The following is a 14364-nucleotide window of genomic DNA, read 5'->3' on the forward strand; positions in this document are numbered from 1 at the left end:
TCCACTATGGATCAACACCTTGGGAAAAATGCACTTTTTAAAATTGGTCATTTCACTGCTAGGAACATGAATTCATTATAATCCTCTCCCCCTCAATAGTGATGCTTCTGTAGAAGATGTACTTTAATATTACCTCAAAATTAGGATCGGTAGTTGTCTCTATGGAGAACAAATTAATTTCTAAGGGTCAGGGTAGGCAATAATGAAATATTATCTGGTAGATCATCCCCACTTCCCTTAAAAAATATGGCATACTGACAATTTGTAGCAGTGATGCCCGTAGCATCAAGTATGGGGGGAAAAGTATATGTTGAATGATCAAAGTTGTGAACTGAAGTATTTACAATTCCTTTGGACATGGAGTTTCTAGTCTCTCTTCCTTTTTGGGGGAAATTTCCCTCTATGGGTCATGGTAAGCATTAGAGCCCTAACTCCCTCTCTGAAAGCGCAATTAGCGAGATACCCCTATTCCCAACTCCAGCAGAGAAGGTGTGATCATGTGACCTGGGTTTGGCCAAGCAGATTGGGGAATTTGAATCTCAAGTGAATCAGTTAAGTGGGTAAGGATGGTTCAAGTATGTTCCCAGTGGAACCAATAGCCAGTAGTTCTGGCATGGTATCTAGCTGTGTCTACCTGTGGTGAGGTTAGCAGAAGTATTCTAACCAAAGTTGCATGTGACCTTGTGGTTCTTACTATCTGTATTTGCCCTTAGTTCCTGCCTGTTTCCCCCCTGTTCCCTAGCCTGGTTCTTCAGTCCTCCTGTTGATTCTTTGAGCTATTTGATATTCTGCCAATAAATCCCTGCTAAAATTAGCCAGTCAGTAACTGTTGCTTGTGACCAAGAACGTCTTCTTTGTACTGCTTTGTTCAAAGTGCTTTGTGCTTACCGAATCAGTAGTTGAATGATCAGGTGTCTCTCGTGTTTTACACCTTGCCTTAGCATATTTTCTGTTTGACCATATCCCTGCTTCTATTTAAGATAAGACAGAGGAACAGTTATTTTATGAAATATTAAGGAACATTTACTGGAAAGTATATGTTTGTTGAGACAAGTGATACCAATGAAAGATTTGTAGTGCAGCAGAAAGGTAGGGGGCCTTTGGCATGATCATGTGGAGGTTGGGAAAGCAAACATAGGATTGAAATCCCTAAACCCATCCGAAGCCAAATCCCTCCTCCTAAGGGAAGGTCAGCTTGTGTTTCAGTCTGGTATTTGTTCACTGAGCCTTATCCACAGTGAAACCTGAGATGGCAAGCCTCCCAAAGGCTTTACTCAGCCCCAAAAGCTTATGCTCAAGCCTCAGATTGTGAGGGTGTGCTGAGAAGGCTAAAGAGGGCTGTTGGCTTCAGGATTTGAGGCTTGAAGATTTTTGTATTCCAGGAATACGGGTGTATAGTGAAAAGTTTTTGTTGCTTTAAGTTCATTCCTTTTCCTTTTTCTTCTCTTCCCTTTTCCACAGCACAAGTCACCTGCTTTTAAATGTTTTGATGATTTTTTTGTTTTTAATTTTATATATTATCCTTTTATTACATTTATTTGAAGGAAAGTTTTATCTCTGATAACTTGACATTGTTAGTTTACTTGTTATCCTCCACATATGACTGGTTTTTTAAGTGTATCTATTTATTTTGAGAGAGAGAGAGAGAGAGAGAGAGAGAGAGAGAGGGAAAGCACAAGCCAAGCAGTGGAGGGGCAAAGACAGATGTAGAGAGAGAAGCCCAGGCAGGCTCCATGCTGCCAGTGAGGAGCCTGATGGGCCCACACTCACAAACTGTGAGATTATGACCTGAGCTGAAGTCAAGAGTCAGATGCTTAACCAACTGAGTCACCCAGGTGCCCCACTATTGATTTTTTAAATCAAAAATTATTCATATATTGATTGTATTTGTAGATTTGGTAATACAAGAAAATTTATTCAAAATAGATCTAAAATGGTTGAATGTTCCTGAAATTTGCTAAATGTAATTGAAGAATTCTTATTGGGGAAAGCTTGCCAAGTGTCAAAGGAATAGTGATTTTACATGAAGTATACATATAAGTAACATATTATCTACCTATAATTCATATGTAGTTCTTTACACAGCTCTTATCATTTGGTACTCAGAATAGCAATCTATAAGCATGCTTTTAGATGTTTCTAAAAGCATCTAAGAAATGTTCCATCTTGCATACATAAAACATTTAAATTTAGCTTTCATGTGATTCTTAGGTATTATGTTTTAGAATAAGATTATACAGTTCTGTGGTTGTTTTGCTATTAAAACAGTCTCAGCTGATTTCCATATCAATTGATTCTATGCCTTGCTGTAATGTAAATAGCCCCTAACAATACTGTAAACTCTTGTTTGCTCTTTAGTAAACAGCTCTATCTTAACTTTTTCAAAGATATGGGCAGGCTTATCAATATTATCGATGTCAATACCTGCCAGATTGCGAACATATGGTTTTTCTCAGAAATCCTCTGGTTGATTTAGCTTTTAACTTTCCTCCACCAGGACTACAGAGCCCCATAACATGGTCAGGCTGAGAAGTTTTTCTGCTTATTTGACTGAGGTCATACTAATTAAAGACTCTAAACTCATTTAAGGCCGGGGCATTGCTTGTCTTGTTTTTGTATTTCTGTAGCACCTAGCACAGTGCCTGGCATACACTAGATTCTCCATAAGTTTGTGAAAAGAATGGATGAATGTTAATAGGCTTAACAGTTTCTGTTTTCCACACAGAGAGAGCCAGTATGAGTGTAGATCTACAGTGATGATTAATTTTACATGTCAGTTTGACTTATCTAAGTGATGCGGAGATAACTGATAAAAATATTTCTGGGTGGGTCTGTAAGGGTATTTCCAAAAAATATTAGCATTTGAATCCATAGGTTGAGTAAAAAAGGTCACCCTCATCAATGTGGGTGAGCTTTATACAATCAGCTGAGGGCCTGAATAGAACAAAACAGTAAAGGAAGGGCAAATGAGCCCTCTCTGCTTGATCTGGTCATCAGCCGTCACTTCTTGGGCCTTTGGACTCAGACAGACACTAACACCATTGGTTTTCCTGATTCTCAGGCGTTGAGTTTGAACTGCAACTGCTTCCTGAGCCTCTGGCTGACAGGCAATAGATCATTGGACTTCTCAGCCTTCATAATCCTGTAAGTCAATCTTTCACAATGATTCTCTTCCTATATATCTACATATATTCTATGGGTTCTGCTTCTCTGGAGAACCCTGACGAATATATCCATCCATTTGAAACACATATCTCTTTGAGCCCTCCACTTTTCTTTAGCCTGGCTCCTTTACCCATAGCCTGGAAGTAATGCCAGTATTATCCTAGCTCCAAAGTGCCAAATCCAGATCATTTTACTTTCCCATAAAGGAAAATTTTTCTTGAGTTGGTTCTATTCCAACCCATCTGTACCATTTCATATGCTCCTTATCACTATCTTTTTCTTAATGGTCCACGTTTATCTAGATTTTTGGTAACAGGCTCACTATCTTACTCTCCAACATAACTCCTGCAGAAATTTCAAGGCCTTCATGAATGACCCATTGACTTCCATTCTATTTCAGCAGCCCACCTTGGATTGACCCCAGCAACCTTGTCCTTACCTGAGACTCACTGCTACATAAACCTGAAACCTTGCACATCCATTTCTTCTTCTCCAAACATGCCCTCTTATTCTGCCGGTCATCTTCTGTTTCTACAAGCCTACTCTCTTAATGACACCAGGATAATCTTTGGTCCCTTGATTTCTATCCTTTTTCCAACTCTGTAGATGTCCCTTTACCATCATTTCCTTATCAGCCTAATCAGACCCCATGGTTCTCACTTCTGCTACTCTTGTACCAGCAACTTGATTGATTCTGCCCTTATAGTTCTCTTCAGCGCCCTGCAGCCTGCCATTCTGGATTAATTCACTCTTCACTCAGCTACTTTTTATATTTCTTCACTGAAGAGGATAGATAGTACTGAAAATAGCAATAACCACACACACACACACACACACACACACACACACACACACACACCAATCACACAAAGTGTAGAAAGTAGTACCTCCACAAATGTAGGAATCCAGTGTTAGCTAGACCCTCAAATCATATATACTCTTTCTTACCTTCTCTTATTTCCTTTAAGAACAAATACAAAATTTTACTTGTGTTTTTAAGCCCCTCTCCTCACTTTCAGAAATGGTTCTACTAAGTTCCCATCTCATAGAGAATGTAGAAGCAATTAGAAATAAACTTTCCTCAAGTCCTGCTCTACTGCACTTAACGAAAAAGATGTATGCTTTTACTCCCATCACTATATCTTCTCCTTTGTCCTCCTTCCAGGGAGTGCAGATTAGTACCTGGGACTCAACTTCTCTTTTCCTTAGGCATTGTGGTACCACCTCAATTATCTCCTCTTTCCTTTTGGTTCTTGTGCTTGGCCTACAGACTGGATCAAGTCACACCTACTTAAAAAGTGAAATTCTAAAGTACCCTCCTTTGCCTCTGATTCTCTGCTACCAGCCACTCTATCTTTTTTCTTTTCTTCATAGAAAAGCTGGAGTTTTTAATTCCTTACTTCCCTTTTTAATTTATTTTTTAAAAGACCCATCCACTTTGTAATCCATTAGAAACAGACCACCACCATAACATCAAAACTGCTTTTGCTAACTCATCAGTGTCTTCTTATTTTAAATCCAATGGTCACTTTTCAGTGTTTATATTACTTGATTGGTTTATATTTGATACTGATAAGCACTCCAAAACTCTCTTCTTGGTGTTTTATTATTTATTCTTTCCTGTCTTCTTCCTAATTCTCTTAGATTCCTTTTGGGCTCTCCTAATTATTTCTAAATATTCATGTTCTTTAAGATTCCACCCTCAGATCTCTTTTTTTCACTCTATCTAATCTTCCTTGAATAGTGTGTCTCCTGTGACCATAGCAGTAACTATCAGTGACACTCAAATACCACTTTGGAACTGACTTTTTCTAAAGGAGTAGGATCTAAAATCAGTGTGAAAGGCAGAAATAGAGTTAAAATTACATTTGAAAAAAATCTCCTCTAAAACACTGTGTACATGATTTTGAGTGTGTATACTATCAGTCAAGAAATCACACACAGCCAGTTTTCCTCTGTTATTGGAACAGAAGGTTGTTTCTTGAGTTGAACACCAGATGAAGTTGTTGGCTTGCATTTAGGGTCCATATTATAAGAAAAATGTATTTTTTTTTTTTGCCAAACACATATAGTAAAGTTAATATAAGTTAAGTAAGCATCAGAGATAACTCCATTATATATTTTTTCAGCCTGACCTCTATGCCGAATATCACATTTCAGCTATACCACCAATCCAGATTGTTTTAATTAGATTTCTGAAAGCTGAAGATATATGACATACTCACATACTGCTTAGCAAAGACATCTATGGAAAGGATATAGTGATGAGGCAGGGGTATACCTCAATACAGGGTGTTTTCATCCTCTGAATTGATGTTCTTATTCCAGGCAGATGTCCTCTAGCATTATACAGCCTGGCTAGAGCCATAGGCAGCTGCTGATTGGTGGAATCTCCAGGTTAAGCGTCACACAAGCCAGTAACCTTTGGCTCAACAGCTTTATTGAAACTAGTGTAATTCATAAGCACCTAGGAAGGCATTGCAATTCTTTACTGGCCTTTTAACGTGCTGGACTTCACCTGGTGGCTGTTATATCACCCTACAGACCATCCTCATGAGCCTATCATGACCAATCAGCCAAGTGAAATTTCCCCATTGACCATACTGAACATTTGACTATTACAAGTAGGGTGTGTGCCATGTGTATTAAGAACCAATATCAGAAACAAGTCTATATGGCAATAAACTTTACCTCCTCTTTATCACACACACCAAACAGCATAAATAATTAAAAGCATCATAATGCAAGGCAGTCAAACATTACATCAAAGATGTGGCAAGACTACTCTACTGCGGCCTATTTCATTCGACATTTAACATTTGTCCTCTTTCTTTCTGTCATTATTCATCTTTTATAATATGCCTCTTGACATGTCTTGAGTACATATAGAGTAAGGATGCCTCTTTATATCCTTCTGCTGTCTCTGCATACATATTCATTCCATCAGCCTCTTGATTTGAGAAAGACTGAACGACGAAGGGACATTCTCTGTGGCCAACTCTGGGATGCAGAAGGTAGGAAATTGTACATTTGGAATGTCCCATTATCATCTTTTGCTAGCCATCAGATTTTGGATTTTTTTTCCCTTTAAATTTGACATTTTTGCCTCTAGTGTTACTCCCTTTACGGAACAACAGGATATAATTGACATTAATAACATTCTTTTCTTTGTGTCAAATATATATGCAGTGATATTAATATCATTTGCTCCCATCTAAAAATCACAGACATCAATTTTAATTTTTTATTGGAGGTAGTATTTTTAAATTTTTATTATAAAAAGTAACACATTGATGATACATTATTTTTTCTAAATCCAAAATACCAGAAATGTATGATGAAGAAAAGTCATTCGTAATTCCCTTACCTAGGGATAGTTATTGTTAATTTTTGGTTATAACCTTTTACTATTTTCCTATAGGATTATCAGTGAAGCCATACTTTAACATATTGTTTTGTACCTGGCTTTCTTTCTGTTAGAAAACATGATTATATTAATTATTATATTATTCTATTACTCTTATGTATCAATCTTATAAGTTTGAAAATGTATATCTTTTCTTTCTTCACACCCCTGCAAAGGTGGGATTATTACTAATTTCATTTTGTAGATAAATAGATCCTAAAGTTCAGAGAGGATAAGTGACTGCTCGAAATGTACATTCCAAGTGAGTGGCAGAAATAAAGCTTGTTCTATGACTTCTTGATGCCAAATTGGTCCCCTTTCCACAGTGTGCCTTCCATCTCTCTAATAAGATAATGCAGATGAAAGGGCCGAGGAAGTGCACATTACTGTTATTTATTTTAAGAGGCAGTCTAAAGAGAATTATTGCCTTGGGAGCAACTTTTGATTTGGCCTGAATCTAGGGCAGCTTCGTGAATTAAAACTGCACAAAGGCTTTCAGGGCTGCAGGCTGAACTTGTCTTAATGCAAAACATCATTATAACACACCAATATATCAATATGCAGTTGAATACTACAATCAGAATAAATTTCTGAACTGTAAACATAGCCAGAGAACATTAAATGAAACACGTCATTATTGAACCAGGACATTTGAGTCCTTAGGAGCAAGAAGGCGGACCCTATGTGTGTACATTGATCTTGTGTCATTACCCTCCTGGTATTTTCTTTGCTGGGTGATGAGTGGAAAGTCTAACAAGGGAGAACATCTTACTATGTAGTTCTAAAGAATCTAACCTGTGGCCTAGAAGGTACAGGGGGTTTGAACAAAAAATTCTGAAGAATTTGAGATTTTGTAGTTGTTTCTTTATTCTCTACCCATTGCTTTACAAATTGATGGATTCTGGATACAGGGTGCTGCAAATACTGTTTGAGTCTTTGTCCCATATAGTCTGAAGGTGTTGGACATTCTTTTAATACACATAGTTTGCTAGTTATCTTTCTCATTTACTTCTTCTTCTATTTTTAAAAGTTTATTTATTATTTTGAGAGAAAGAGAAACAGAGGTTGAGAGAGAGAGCAAGCAAACACAAGTGGGTGAGGGGCAGAAGGAGAGGGAAAGAGAGAATCCCAAGCAAGTTCTGCACTGTCAGCATGGAGCTCCAAAGCAGGACTCAATCCCATGAACTCTGAGATCATGATCTGAGCCAAAATCAAGAGCTGGATGCTTAACCAACCAAGTCAACTAGGTGCCCCTCATTTATTTCTTCTTGGGCCTCATGCTACTTTGGGCAAGATCTTGGTTTGCTTGCGCAGCTGCCCTGTTAGGGACTCTGGACTGCTTTTCTCTTCAAAGGTCCTGAACATTTCATTGAGACTTGGGACTGAACGTCTACAGTGAGAATTTATTCCTGTGAGGTCTTTAGGTACAAATTGCCAGGCCTCTATTAAAATATAACTTTTAGAGAAACACAAAATTATGACTTTCATACAGATATAAAAATGAATATTTTTAAAATGTATTTAATGGATTCGTTAAAGAATTCATTTTTCTCATATGATATCAGGGAATTAGGCAAAATGGGATAGAACTGATTTTTCCATGGCTAAGATGGAGGAATCAATTAAAATCACTATTAGACAGGACATACAACTATGTGATTATATCTGTTATATAATTATATATCTATCAATTATCTACAATTTACAAAGAACAGCAAAATTGCTTAAAGACAATGAACAAGACTAGAATCTGATAACCCAGAAGGATATGCTAGAGACATGCAAATTTTTTCCTGAATCCCCCAAAATAAAAGGACAAAGGGCATTCTCAACCATTCTCAGTGGGAAGAAACAAGCAACCTGAGTAATATCAGATCACTGCCAGAGTGATTCTTTTAGAACTCTGAATTCCTCTGACAGATTTGAAACAAATGTTATAGTTTTGAAATGTCCTCAAGTGTTTGAAAGATAGAAATGTCCAAGCAAAAATGTTATAAAACAAGGAGCCTAAATAATAAGATGCACGAAAATATTCCAATCTTTATTCAGACAGTTCAAATTTACTTATTTCCTGAAATGTGTTATACCCTTCATAATAAAACTAGATCGTCAAGGATAAGCTCCTCCAAATATGAACACAGCTATCCAATCCTATTGCTATCCATTGCTAGCGATAGTACCTTGTTGCTGTGAGTCTATGTTAACTTTATCCTTTGCTATCATCAAGACTTTTACAACTAATTTCCAGTAACCTTTAGAAATTTTCTAAGAATTTTTCTTAGGAAACAGATATAATTACAGATTGTCATTAAAAAATGACAATTTTCCATTGCTATTTCCATACAAATAGTTGAATTCATGAGTGTCATGCCACAGTCCCCAACTTTAGGTACTCTAAGTGCATATGCCTACCACTAAAAATCAAATGAAACATAGTAACAAGTTCAGCAACAAAAGTTTCTCTAAATTAGAATACGAAAGAAGACAAGCTCTAAGTTAAGAATGTGATCAATATAGAATTGTAGTCAAAGAACACAATTTGTATTTCCATACTGAACACCAAATATATGTCTACTAGGTATTTGCCCAAGAGAAATGAAAATATTGTCCACAAAAATACATGTACATGATCATTTATTGTGACTTTATTTATAATAGCTAGAAGCTGAAAACATCCTAAATGTCCTTCCCAGATTAATAGATATATAAACTATGGTATATTCATGGAGTAGAATACCAATTAGTAATAAAAAAAACTACTGATAAATGCATCAATGAATCTCAGATACATGCTGAGTAAAAGAAACTAGGCACAGATACTGTATGTACTGTATGCTACCATTGTCTACAATTGACGAAACTAGAGTGACTAATCTAGAGGAAATGAGTGGTTACTAAGGCTCCAGGGTCAAGGAAGTGATTAGCTGCAAAGGGGTGGTAGGTCACTCTTTGGGATGATGAAAGTGTTCTATATTTTGATTGTAGTAATGGTTCTACAGATGTATCTGTCAAAATGTACTAATCTGTAGAATTAAAATGGGAGCATTTTATTGTATATAAATTACATTCAAAAAGGTTAATAATAAAAATAAAACAAAAGGCCCCAAAATATGTATGTGTTGTAAGTATACTAACGGTAACAAATAAGAAGTGGCATGATGGACAGTGTGAATCACCCTGCAGTGATTATTACCAATTCCCTGACATCCTATTCTGTTGTGTTTTTTCAGTATCATTTAAAAAAATTAATAGACTTTATTTCTTAGAAAATTTTGTTAACAGAAAATTGAGCTGATAATAGAGAATTCTTATGTATGTCACTCACAGTTTCCCCCTTTAACATCTTGCATTAGTGTGGTACATATGTTATAATTGATGAACCAAGACTGATATATTGTTGTTAACTCAGGTCCATAGTTTATATTAGAATTATTTCTGTTGTATAGATTTATAGCTTTTGACAAAGGCATAATGTCATATATCCATCATTACAGTGTCAAAAATGATAGTTTCATTGTCCTAAAAATGCTGTACACTCCACATATTCATCTCTTCTGTTTTTGCCCTCTTCCCCCAAACTTTGGCAATCACTGATCTTTTTATTGTCTCTATAGTTTTGCTAACTATAGTTTTTTTCTCTCTCTTTTGGGTGCTATGTACACAGAGGTTTATGTTTCTTATCTCCACCATCCAATCAGATTACCTCCCCTAACTCTTTCTTTTATATAATTTATCTTTCCCTGAGGACCTCCTGGAGGGCAGTGGAAGAGGTCTGCCTACTACAAGCTACAAGCAAGGACAGAGAGAGCTATTCTCCCCAGTACCCATTCTGTCCTTCTTCCTTTTAATAATAAAACAATCCCACTTGCTCAAGGTTTGACTGAGCCCTTGGCTACCAAGGTAGAGACTATATTTTCTACCTTCCTTGTAGGCCATATTTATGGAGTAGAATACTAATTAGTAATAAGAAAAAAAACCTAACTACTGGTGTGGCCTGTGGGATATGAGCAGAAAGACTATATATAAGTGATATGAAGTGATAAGATTGAGAAAATAAGACATTTACTATGTAATTTTAGACCTGTGTCTCATTGTTGGGCCATACTACCTAAAGGACATTGTGAATTAATGTGAAAGACACAATTATACTGCATGTGAAAGACACGGTTATACTGCATTGTAATTTTTGGTAATAAAAATATTTATTGGTTAAAGAAAAATGGTAACTGTAATAGTTGGGATAAACTTATTTTGGGATTTTTTTTTTTTTTTTTTACTTTACAGTGTCTCAATAAACAAAACAAAGACAAAGCCAGAGGCTTAACTTCTTCTTCTTCTTCTTTTTTTTTTTTTTTTTTTTTAGCATTTATTTATTATTGAGAGACAGAGAAAAACAGAGCATGAATGGAGTAGGGGCAGAGAGGAAAGGAGACACAGAATCAGAAGCAGGCTTTAGGCTCTGAGCAAGCTCTCAGCACAAAGCCTGACATGGACCCAATCCAGGAACTGCAAGATCATGACCTGAGCTGAAGTCAGTCGCTCAACCAACTGAGCCACCCAGGCGCCCCAAGAAGGCTTAACTTTTATGAGGTCCTGTGGGAAACATGGCTATTTAAAATGTAGTGGACAAACAGAAGCCTGTGAAGGTAAATAAAGGAATGACCAAGGGAGCCAGGAGAATCAGAGGACTATAGTTTTAAGGAAGCTAAGGGAAGCAAGACTTTCTAGATGTGATCAACATGTCCAAATGAAACAGAGAAATTCAATGAAATAAGGAATGAAAGGGATTTGATCCTTAGTCTCAGTTTTCATGTCTATAAAATAGGTATCTTCATGTAGTTATCATAAAGTTAACGATGTGTAAAGTTTCTGGCTTATGAATTTTATTTTCCTTCTCTTTGTGATTAATTCATTGTTTTATTCAGCAAATACTTATTACTAGTGAGAAACTCTGCTAGAGGCTGGCTGTCCAATGACAGACTCCATCCTTTAGCACTCTGTAGTGCTGCAGGCTAAACACATAAACAGGCCAGTATGATTCCTTGCCAAGAGTGATTTGATGAAAGGAAGTACATGAAAGTTAGCTGATTTATTTTGCTTTATTTGTTTTTGTTTTTGTTTTTGGCAAATGAATTGTGAAACTTAAAAACATCTCAAATGCAGGGGTAGCTCAGTTGGTCAAGTGTCCATCTCCTGATTTCGGCTCAGTTGTGATCTCATGGGCAGGAAGAGGATTGAGCTGCAAGTAGGGATCCAATCTGAGCATGGAGCCTGATTAAGATTCTTTCTTTCGGGGAACCTGGGTGGCTCAGTAGGTTAAGCATCTGACTTTGGCTAAGGTCATGATCTCGTGGTCCATGAGTTCCAGCCCCACGTTGGACTCTGTTCGGACAGCTCAGAGCCTGGAGCCTGCTTCAGATTCTGTCTGTCTGTCTGTCTGTCTCTCTCTCTGCCCCTCCCCAGGTCAAGCTGTCTCTCAAAAATAAACGTTTAAAAAAAAAAGATTCTCTCTCTCTCCTTCTCCTCTGCACTGCCCTGCTCTTGCACGAGCGAGCATGCTCTCTCAAAATAAATAAACATTTAAAAAGTAGTTAAAGAAAACTCAAATGCAAAAAAAATTTTTTTAACATGGTATTGTTGATGCATGAAAGTGTTTCTAGATTATTGAATACAGTGCCAAGCAATGCGTTCTTACTTTTGTATGTAAAAGTTTTATGTTTTTCAAATAACTGCTTAAAGTTGAAGGAGACACCCATCCACTAAAGTTCTCACTCAGCACTCACTGCTCTGTATTGGGGGGGGGGGGAGAGAAAAGCCAGTGAATACTTTTAATTGGTAGCTATCTAACTTATTTATATCCACAGTTGCTCAAATATGGTAGGAAATTCATTTATGAGCAGTATCTTTTTTAAATTGAGTTTTATTTTACATACAATAAAATCTATCCATTTTATGAGTTTTGGCAAACAAAACAACAGGTGTAATCATTAACACAATTAAGGTATAGAACAGTTCCATTACCCCCCCAAAATTTCCTCAAGTTCCTTTTCAGTCAACCCCTTTTCCTGATCTCCATTGATGGGTGTTCTGTCCCTTTTTAAGAACTGTTTTTATTTTGAAATGATTATAGACTAACAAGAAACTGCAAAAAGTACAGAATCTTCTGTACCCATCACCTAACTTTCTCCAAAGGTGCTATCTTACAAGATCATAGCCCTTCCCTGTATGCTTGAAGGCAGGTTTTCCTTTCACTTCTTTGCCTGTATTTACTCTTTTCTTTTCACACAAATTTAATTCTGTTGTGTTAAAAGGAGCAGATGCTAGTTTTCCCTCAGATGTCTGCTGTTGCATTTTCAGTATTTCAGTTTGATCACCCCTATTACTTCTACATCTTTCTGTGGTCTTTTCTTTATCCCACCGTCCCCCACCCCCAATTTAATTCTGCTGCTAAATTTTCTTTTCCTGAGATATGTGTCCCAGATGGTGCTATTGTCAATTCTCAAATTGCTAACTTCTACTTTGGTCTTCCGTTTTAAAGGAGGTAGTCGTGCCTGTGCTTAATCGTGGTGCCTACAGCAGCTTTACAGTGTGTGCATGTATGTGAGGAAGTTAGACGTTTGGTTCCCCAACCTCCGTGAAGGTTCTTGCTCAACCCATTCTCCATTAGTTACCCTTTTATTTTCCAGATATTTGACTATTGGAAGAAAGGGGGCATCCAACTACCCTTCAAACCGCTGGCACCCATCTCCCAGGTCTGGGCTTCCCGGCCGCACCTTCCCACTGGGCCGCCTTTGGGGACGCGGAGAACTAGGCAGTAGTTCGCTTTCCCCTCGCGGGTGAGATGAGGGGCGGGGCCTCGGCTCCCCTGGTGCAGGGCCGCAGGGAGGTCACGCCCCTGGTCCGGGTCCTGCGCGCGCGGCCCACAACGTGAGGCCCCGGCGCGAGCTTTGCCCCATGGTTCGCCGGAGGTGCTGCTGCGCATGCTCTGACTCGGTCGCCGCCGTGGCGGTGGCCGAGGGAGGGTTCGGGCTGTCTTTCGGTGGGCCTCTGCGCGCGTGGGCTCTGCTCATCTGCCGCAGTCTCCGTGGCCCCGGGAGCCCATTACTCTCTTCGCTGGGGCCGCCGGCTGGGCGGCAGCTGGCAGAGCGATGGGCACCTCACCCCGGCTCCCCTCCCCCAACCCCGTCGCCCCGCCCGCGCTGGGCTCGGCGGCGGGTCGGGGGCCGAGCGGAGCTGGGTGAGTATTCCCAAAGCCTTTGCCGGGCGCCTCTTCCCGGCTCTGCTTACCGTGCTCACCTCACTCGGCGACGACGAGGAAGGGCGGGGGCGGGTGGGCGGCAAAGAGCCCAGTCCTGAACAAAAGACTGGGAAGCCGGGCGCTTGCTTGTGAAATGCAGGCCGGGACCCAGCGGTCGAGGGACTAGTTGCTGGTTGGGGGGTGGGGCGTCGCCGTGGGAAGGAGGGCACGCACCCAGTGTGACCGGCTCTCTGGGCCACTACAGAGCCCTCACACACAACGTGGGTAGTAACGTGTGTTTAAGCCTGCGCAGGGATAGCAAGGCTTTGTCCGTGTAACTTTGAAACAAAAGGTATTAAATTGCCTGTGATTCCAACGGCCAAGTCCAACCTCACTAGAAGGGGTTTCAGATTCATTAAGGATCAGGAGGAATAAGTTAATATTTATAGCTAACAATTTTTCTTTTCCCGAATTATCTACTCATAGTATCAAATCATTAGCAGGTGGGGGTAGTTAGCTGATTTATAGATAATACGTTTATGATGGCAAAAATTAT

General features: G+C 38.8%; 1 protein-coding gene across 1 annotated transcript in view; it reads left to right on the forward strand.

The window, feature by feature from the left end:
• Positions 1–13707: 13707 nt before the first annotated feature.
• The window catches only part of ATG10 (autophagy related 10), a 227996-nt gene continuing 227339 nt past the window's right edge, over positions 13708–14364 (forward strand). Inside the window, exon 1 of the mRNA XM_029942538.1 lies at positions 13708–13808. The gene's annotated coding sequence lies outside the window, so the exon portion shown is untranslated. The remainder of the gene's footprint in view (positions 13809–14364) is intronic.

Source organism: Suricata suricatta, chromosome 6, assembly GCF_006229205.1.
Source record: "Suricata suricatta isolate VVHF042 chromosome 6, meerkat_22Aug2017_6uvM2_HiC, whole genome shotgun sequence".
In the NCBI taxonomy this organism is placed as follows: Eukaryota; Metazoa; Chordata; class Mammalia; order Carnivora; family Herpestidae; genus Suricata; species Suricata suricatta.